We start from the raw sequence: 7686 nt of genomic DNA on the forward strand, positions 1-7686 counted from the left end.
GTTGAAAGAATCGAGAAGGAGATTCAATGGTTAGATGAGCAGATTCAGTCTTATGATTTCCAAGACCCTAAAAAGTTCTTGGAAATCCTTCTTCCTTCACAACAAGCAATAACAGACTTGCCTATAGAGGTATACATTGACAATGTGCAGCTGGAAGCATGTGTTGCAGAGTTGGGGCAGCCAACAGAGTCCGGTGTCCGTGATCCTATTGCGGCATACATGGACACATTTTTCAGGTTGATTGACAGATCAGGCTGTCTTTTCCGTGACCAGGGTCACCACGTGCATGAAGGGCTGCCAGCATCCGCATCTGTGTCCTGGTGGCAGCATTCTCAAGCGGCTTCATTATCAGGTTTACTTGAATGGTTAATATGGCATTTTAGCATTACCTGATCTATTATTTGTACAACAGATTAGAGTAGGATTTGTAAATAAATAAGCAGCCATAAGGGCAGCATCTTGTTTTAGTCTGCTTGAAGGTTGTTTGAGTTCAGTTTCAGTTTGAAAATAAGTCAAGAGTTGTGTTGATGATGACTCCATTGCCCAATGGATGGAGGCACTGTCTGCTCTCCCAAAGTTCTGCGGTTCTTGGCACCTCCAGGAAGCTGCAGCTGCCATCCCAAGTGGAGCCAATGTTAGACTCCGTCTCATATCAGAGATTGATTCTTCTTCAAAACCCTGTTTTGAAGAAGAAATCATTAATGTATTGATTTAAATTATGTAATTTGTTCTCCAGCTCTTCAAAGGCAGCAAACTTCAACGCTCCTATCCCTACAAGCACAATTTGAAACATCATCAGCAATCAGAGGCAAAAAGCTTTTGGAGAAGTCTCACTGGAAACACATTATCTAATGTCGCTTTCATACAAGCTTTTGATGCTAAGATAACAGTTGACAGATGTGTTCTACAAGATGAGCTTGCAATGAATCAGCTGAAGCACCCTTGTTCATCAAAGAAAATTCCGTTGCCACAGTTTGGAATACATTCTGCTGTTAGAGTATGCCATGACTGCTTCAACAATTTTACACAGTCATCTTCAGCAAATACACAAACCAACTCCTATGGCATTGATAAAATGGCCTCAGATGACGATGATGCAACAGTTTCTGATGGCATTGATGCATCCATTGATAAATTATCCAGAGTTGATTTGAATGAAGTCATTTCACTATCAAAATCAGAAAAAAAAAAAGCTCTTATGTGGGAGGAAACTTGAGTATTTCTCAGACAGTTGAATGCAAATGTGGAATGCCGTTATGCATATGTGAAGATCCGGCTTTGCTGGCTTCTGAAACAATCTTTTCCGTAAATGAAGTTGAGGCCTTGTATGAGCTATTTAAGAAATTAAGTAGCTCTGTCACTAACGATGGTGTGATACACAAGGAAGCATTCCAGCTAGCTTTGTTCAGGAGCACATCCAAGGAGAACCTTTTTTCAGATAGAATTTTTGATCTATTTGATTTGAAGCACAATGGAGTGATTGAAATTTGGGGAGTTTGTTCGCTCTCTTAGCATTTTCCATCCATCTGCACCCCTCGAAGACAAGATTGATTTTGCCTTTAGGCTTTATGACTTGAGGCAAACGGGCTACATTGAGCGTGAAGAAGTAAAGCAGATGATAGTAGCCCTCCTGAGTGAGTCAGACATGAAATTGACGGATGAGATTCTTGAAGCTATATTGGATAAGACATTTTCAGATGCAGATTATCGTCATGTTGATAGGATTGATAGAGAAGAATGGAGAGAGCTTATTTTTCGAAACCCTTCTTTGTTAAAGAATATGACTCTACCCTATTTGAAGAACTTAACAACGGCATTTCCGAGTTTTGTTTTCTACTCTGAAGTGGATGAAGTAGTCAACTAAGTCTCTATATATCGCAGGAGAATCCATCTTCCAGAAAACAGATTTTCCTATATTGATCATCAATTGATGATTTAATCCACATTGTCCCTATCTGAGGCAATTCAAAATGCAAGGAATTTTCAGAACCTGGTTTCTTACGATGGTTACAGTGATGAAGAGCAGTGGTCAAGTTATTATGGTTGCTGAAAATATTATCGAGGTGTTTGCTTCAAAAGTATCGGCAGCATGAAGAGATAATTTGCATTCAATCATATAAACAAATTCATGAGTAGAGTGACGATGTATGTATTTACACTGTACTTAAAAATGTTTACTTTAGAGTTGATAGGTTTCCAAAATCTTTGTAGGGATCTCTGGAAACTACAACTTCGCGCTTTCCAATCTGGTCAATTGGATGGACCGGATTGAGCTCTTAAAACAGACTTTTGTGGCTATGCATTTCATGCATGTATACAGGGATTTTAATCAAGAGGCGGATAGACTATCAAAGGAATGTATATCGGGTGCTCCTTTTATTATATTTTACAGGTTCAGATCGAATGATGCGGTGCGGGACGAGGGAATCTCTGAAGTACTGGGTTTTGCTCTACAAAGTAGCACTGAGAGAGGAGCATTGAGCAAGAACCAAATGATGGAGTGAAAACGAAGTTTGTTCTTGACATTTTGTCCCTCTGTGAGACAAATAAGGAGAAGACTACTTTTACTCCTTTTTTGGAGGCCATACCTCACGTGAAGTCTGCCGATGGTGATATACAGACGAAGCCATTCTTGGATGCCTGCAAGTTTGTGTTACTAGTCATTGACAATTTTGGCGCTGCTATGGCTCTTGTGAAGGCTGATGTTGTTGGCAACATTTCGAGATTAAATATGAAACAGGGTCCTTCCGTGAAAATTTTGATATATGAGATTGTGCGTAAGAAGAAAAACAAAAAGCCAAACTGCAGCTTGTTATGCGTAGCATAAAAAAAAAAAAAAAAGAACAACAGTGTGTAAATTCAGAAAATCTTGATTGGGAAATATGTTCGGCCTTAGGAAGCAGCAGTCCAGGCCTGTCATGATATGGTGCCACCTGATGCAATTGAAACATCACTAAAGCAGTTGGTGAATCATCGAGCTCGTATCGAGATGATTGCTGTTGGTTTAAATATTGTAAGGGAAATCTGTCTACGAATGCCATTATTGATGACTGAGGATTTACTTCGTGACCTTACCCTGTATACGAAGTCTCATGAGAAAGCAATATCATCAGCGGCTCATTGGCATCTTCAAACAGATATGCCCATCATTATTGGATAAGCAAGATTGTAGGGGGGGTCGATTTCCATCCGATATATGCGGTGGATTTATTCCAGATTTCCAAAATCTTCTCCTAATTGCGGTAAAATGGCCAAAGCATTTCCGGACATTTGGGGAGCAATTGCAAAATGGCAGGGAACAAGATTCGATTGCCCATAATTGTCTTCACCAATGGAAAGTGACACCTGTAATGCCACTAATGCCACCGCTTCATCAGTTTTCAACAGCTCGAGTAGAAGAAGGAGAGCATTTTTATTTTCAGAAGAGCTGATTGTTTTTCAGTTAGTTTATTTATTAATAATGATAAAATCTATTCCTGGTCTTGGGGTCGAGTTGTTTTCCCCCAGTTGTGTTTATTTCATATATTTAAAAGAAAAATTTCATTGGTAAGAGAGAGGGGAGATTTTCTGAGTGCTGAGTGCTGTAGCAGAGCTTCATTGTACAGTCATTGGCAGAGATTTTTAATGAAAATTTCACAGCTCTGACTTCTGAGATCCCTGTGGTATGATAATTTAGCATAAGTTTTTCTTGTGTTTCACATGTAATCTGTTATGTTTCATTTCACTACATGATCATTTCTAACTGAACAAATGAAGTGTTTAGGTGAGAATTCATGCCTGCCATGCTCTCCCTATAAGTTTGTTTATGTTTAATGTTTTCCTCTGTTTGACAAGGATTCAAAGTTATTGTTTGCCCTTGTCAGCTCCTCACCAGTCTTGCCATCCCATTTAGTCGCAATTTGGTGCTAAATTTCTTGCCTACCTTGCCTCAGTTGATAATCTGTGTTGTTCATTATATTTCTCTGTTCAAGCTGTGATTTTGCCCATGCAGCCCAGAAAATCCCCGTCATTTAATTAAAAACCCCCAAATCAACCTTTCTTATCAGTTTACTAGCCTAATATCAGTGTTCCTAATTGGGTCAGCTCATCCTATTGAAAAATCTACCGAGTTTGACCGGAGAGAGCCTTCTCCTTCCTCGTAGGGCTAGCTACGAGGTGTAATGGTTTGATGTTGCCTTGAAGGTTTACCTTCCTCAGCCTAGGGTGAAATCTCAAGCGCTAACACTATCAATGATCTATTTTGAATAACGACGAAATCAAGAGGTGGATTCAGGAGCTGTTGCAAAAAGGGCACATCATGGAAAGTTTATCACCCGGTGGGAGCTTGATCGTGTTGGTACAGAAGAAGGGTGGGACCTGGAGACATTATATTGACTATCGAGCACTGAACAAAATCATTGTCTGGAATAGGTATCCAATCCCACAAATTGATGACCTTCTGGACCAACTCAAGGGGGGCAAATATTTCAACAAGATTGACTTGAAGTTCGGCTATCACCAGGTACCAATCGAACCCTCCGATGTGTGGAAGACTGCCTGTGCCATTTCCAAACCAACCATTAAGAAGCAAGGCCTATATACTCCTATGCCTACTCCTATTCAACCTTCATAATCCATCTCCATGGATTACATCTCACACCTTCCTTCTACTAAGCATGGCAACGACTACGTTTTCGTGGTCATCGACAGATTCCCTAAGATGGCCATTCTAGCGGCCTGCAAGAAGAGTATTAGAGAAGAACCACTGATAAAATCTTCTTTGAACAAGTGTGGGTACACTTTGGGATCCAATACTCCATTATCTTAGATCGAGACAGCAAGTTCCTAAGTAAATTTTGGTCAAGTCTCTGGTCGATGTTGGATAGCAAGCTCACTAAGTCCATGATTTTCCACTCCCAAATTGAGGGCCAAACATAGGTCATCAACAAGATGATCATACACATTTTGTGAAGCATCCATGCACATGGGATGAAAACTTCACTTATGTCCAGCACATCTACAACAGATATCTCTATAGCTCAACTGGCCAAAACCCCTTTCAGGTGGGATTAGTATTCTAGCCACTATGTCCCATTGATGTGACCATACCATTTGCAACTACTAAAGAAAATTCAGCTCATGTCCAGTCTGAAGCTAACAGGGCTAACAACTTCATTGAGTGCATTTAGCACATTTTCCAGTAGGTCCATGACATATTGAACAGATTCAATGCTAAGTACAAGCAACGACATGATCAGCATCAAGTACCACACAAGTTCCAAGTGGGCAACAAAGTTTGGCTATATCTGTAGAAGGAACACCTCGCTGGGCCCCATTTCAAGCTTTTCCATCTCTGATATGGACCATACACCATCATCAAGGTTGTATGGGACAATGCCTTCAATCTCAGCATTCCACCGTTCCTTGGCCTGCACCCAGTATTCAATGTGGGCCGCTTTCGGCCATACTTTCCACCATTGTTGGACATATCTGACATTGTAGAACAACTCACACAAACAGAGTTAAACCCAAAATGCATGGAACAGGACACAAATGATCGGATCATGGACACATATATCAAGAACACTCACTCACAAAGGATCCATATATATCGAGTTCTCAAAGCGGGCCAACTCCTTCACCAAGGCAAGTGTTTCACCAGGGACCAAGTTCAACGACAATTTCTTCACCTCATGGAGGGTCTACACGCAATGGGGACAATTGCTTCCTAAGGAGGGAGGACTGATCTAGATGAATATTGGTGTCCACCCACCTATTCTACCTAGACCTCCAGTCAATTTCATCAGTTTATTTGTTTATAGTAGCATTTACTATTTTTAGCAGTTTTTCAGGTCCTAAACTTCTGGAGTAGTTTTGACCCCCTAAACAGTGTGTTTTTGAGGTCTGCGGCAAGTCTTTTTCTGATAAAGCATGTAGTTCTTGAAAATATATTTCTAATGAGGTATCATGATTAGCACCAGTATTGCAGCAAGAATGATGCAACTCCTGGGGCTACCAACTTTACTTTATCAACCCGGGGTTCGTACAAACTTGGAGGTGACAGTGATGTATACACAAGTAGATGTGATGGGTCCACTCTTTGTCACTGCTGAGCTAGCAATAGACCACTATGGTTTCCCAAACCAACCTTCTATTGATTCAGAAGAAGCTTGATTACCAATGAGGAAAGGGGAATTTTTCGCTAATGTGGAAAACTGAAATATTGTCTACTGTAGTAAGGAAAGACTGAAATCAAATGCTCAAATACACCACTCATCTAACTAATTGCTAAGAGGTTTTGCTTCAAAAGAGTTCTAAGTTAACATGTGTGTACTCCTCCTGTCCTAGGCAAGTAATCTAAAATAACCAAACACTATAATGTTATGCATATAAATGAACACAAAAACTCTTTTTTCCCTTTTTGTCCTTTTTTGTGTGAAAATATGAATGTTGAATCTTCTTGGTGATGTGGATGGGGGGTTAGAGATGGTGGTGAAAGGTAAAATGGATTGGGAGGCAAGTAGGGGTCTTCTCCTATCCTTCAGGATGCTTTTTTCACAAATCGGCCTCAAAACAGGCCACTACAGGTTGTCCTACAGGATGTCCTAATGCTTCCTACAGGATGTCCTAATGCTCCTACAGGATCCGAACGAGAGAAATAGGAGTGATTTGGAAGGTGGTATGGGGCTTGGGGAAGGTAAATGGTGGGATAAATAAGGAAATGGAGTGGCTAAGACTTCTTCAGAGCTCAAAACAGAGTTTGTGAGATGGTTGGATTTGCTCAACAAACCTAGAAAGTTGTTCCTATGGAATGATGAATTGGTTGAGGGACTTAGTGGACTTTGGTGATCATGTATGGATGAGGTTAGGATGGGGTTGTTGGTCATGAGATCTTCCCACACTATTGAAACTCCTGCATTGCATCAATCACTGGCATTTATCCATGAATCATGTCAAACAAGAAAGATTTTCAATCAACTTAAGAAAATAGAATTTCATAATCTATTTGCCTAGTTCATGCATGGAAATACTTGCATAATAATGTGAAACACTATGAGACCTAATACAAGGGTGAATATATCAGAAATGACAATTGAATCCTATTCTTGAAAATTATAAAGATGATGGCCTAAGTAGCAGAGAACCCTAAATTCCATAAGAAATCATAATTTTGTCTTTTTGGGGATGCATAGGAGTTCTTTCCTCAAACCATGGTCCCTTAAGGGAGGCGTGAGGCCAAATCCACCTGCTAACAGCTCTTTTGATATTCCTTTATCTTTCTAAGCTACTACTAAAGCAATGCACAAATGGAAGCAAACTAATCAAATTCACAACTACTTGCAATGAAATAATGCTAAAACCAATTCAACCATTAATCTATGAAATCAACTAAGAATACAAGTACAAGAAGAGGAGCCTTTGCTACTAGGGTTGAGCCCTAACCTAAGAGATTTAGCCCTCTGAGTCAACTCACTGTTGGATCAAGGAAATGCTCATTCTCATTATCATATCATAAAAATTACATAACAATGTTTTTCCACAAGCCTTAAACTCGAAAATGCTTAGTGCTATTACATACAAAATCTAAATCATAATGAGGCTCTAAGCCTCCTTATTTATACAACTGAATTCTCCAATGAATTCCTTAAATATAGGGAGGCTTGGCTCCCAAACTCAAGATGAACTGGCTCTTAACTGTCACTGGCT

The 7686-nt window shown here is 40.0% G+C and overlaps 1 pseudogene; it reads left to right on the forward strand.

Moving 5' to 3' along the window:
• The first annotated feature begins 1248 nt into the window (after window positions 1-1248).
• Window positions 1249-2312, forward strand: LOC149255813 (calcineurin B-like protein 2 pseudogene; annotated as a pseudogene).
• Window positions 2313-7686: the final 5374 nt, after the last annotated feature.

This window comes from Pinus tabuliformis, chromosome 7 (assembly GCF_031772625.1).
Source record: "Pinus tabuliformis cultivar Carrire ecotype Pingquan chromosome 7, CPIR1, whole genome shotgun sequence".
Classification (NCBI taxonomy): Eukaryota; Viridiplantae; Streptophyta; class Pinopsida; order Pinales; family Pinaceae; genus Pinus; species Pinus tabuliformis.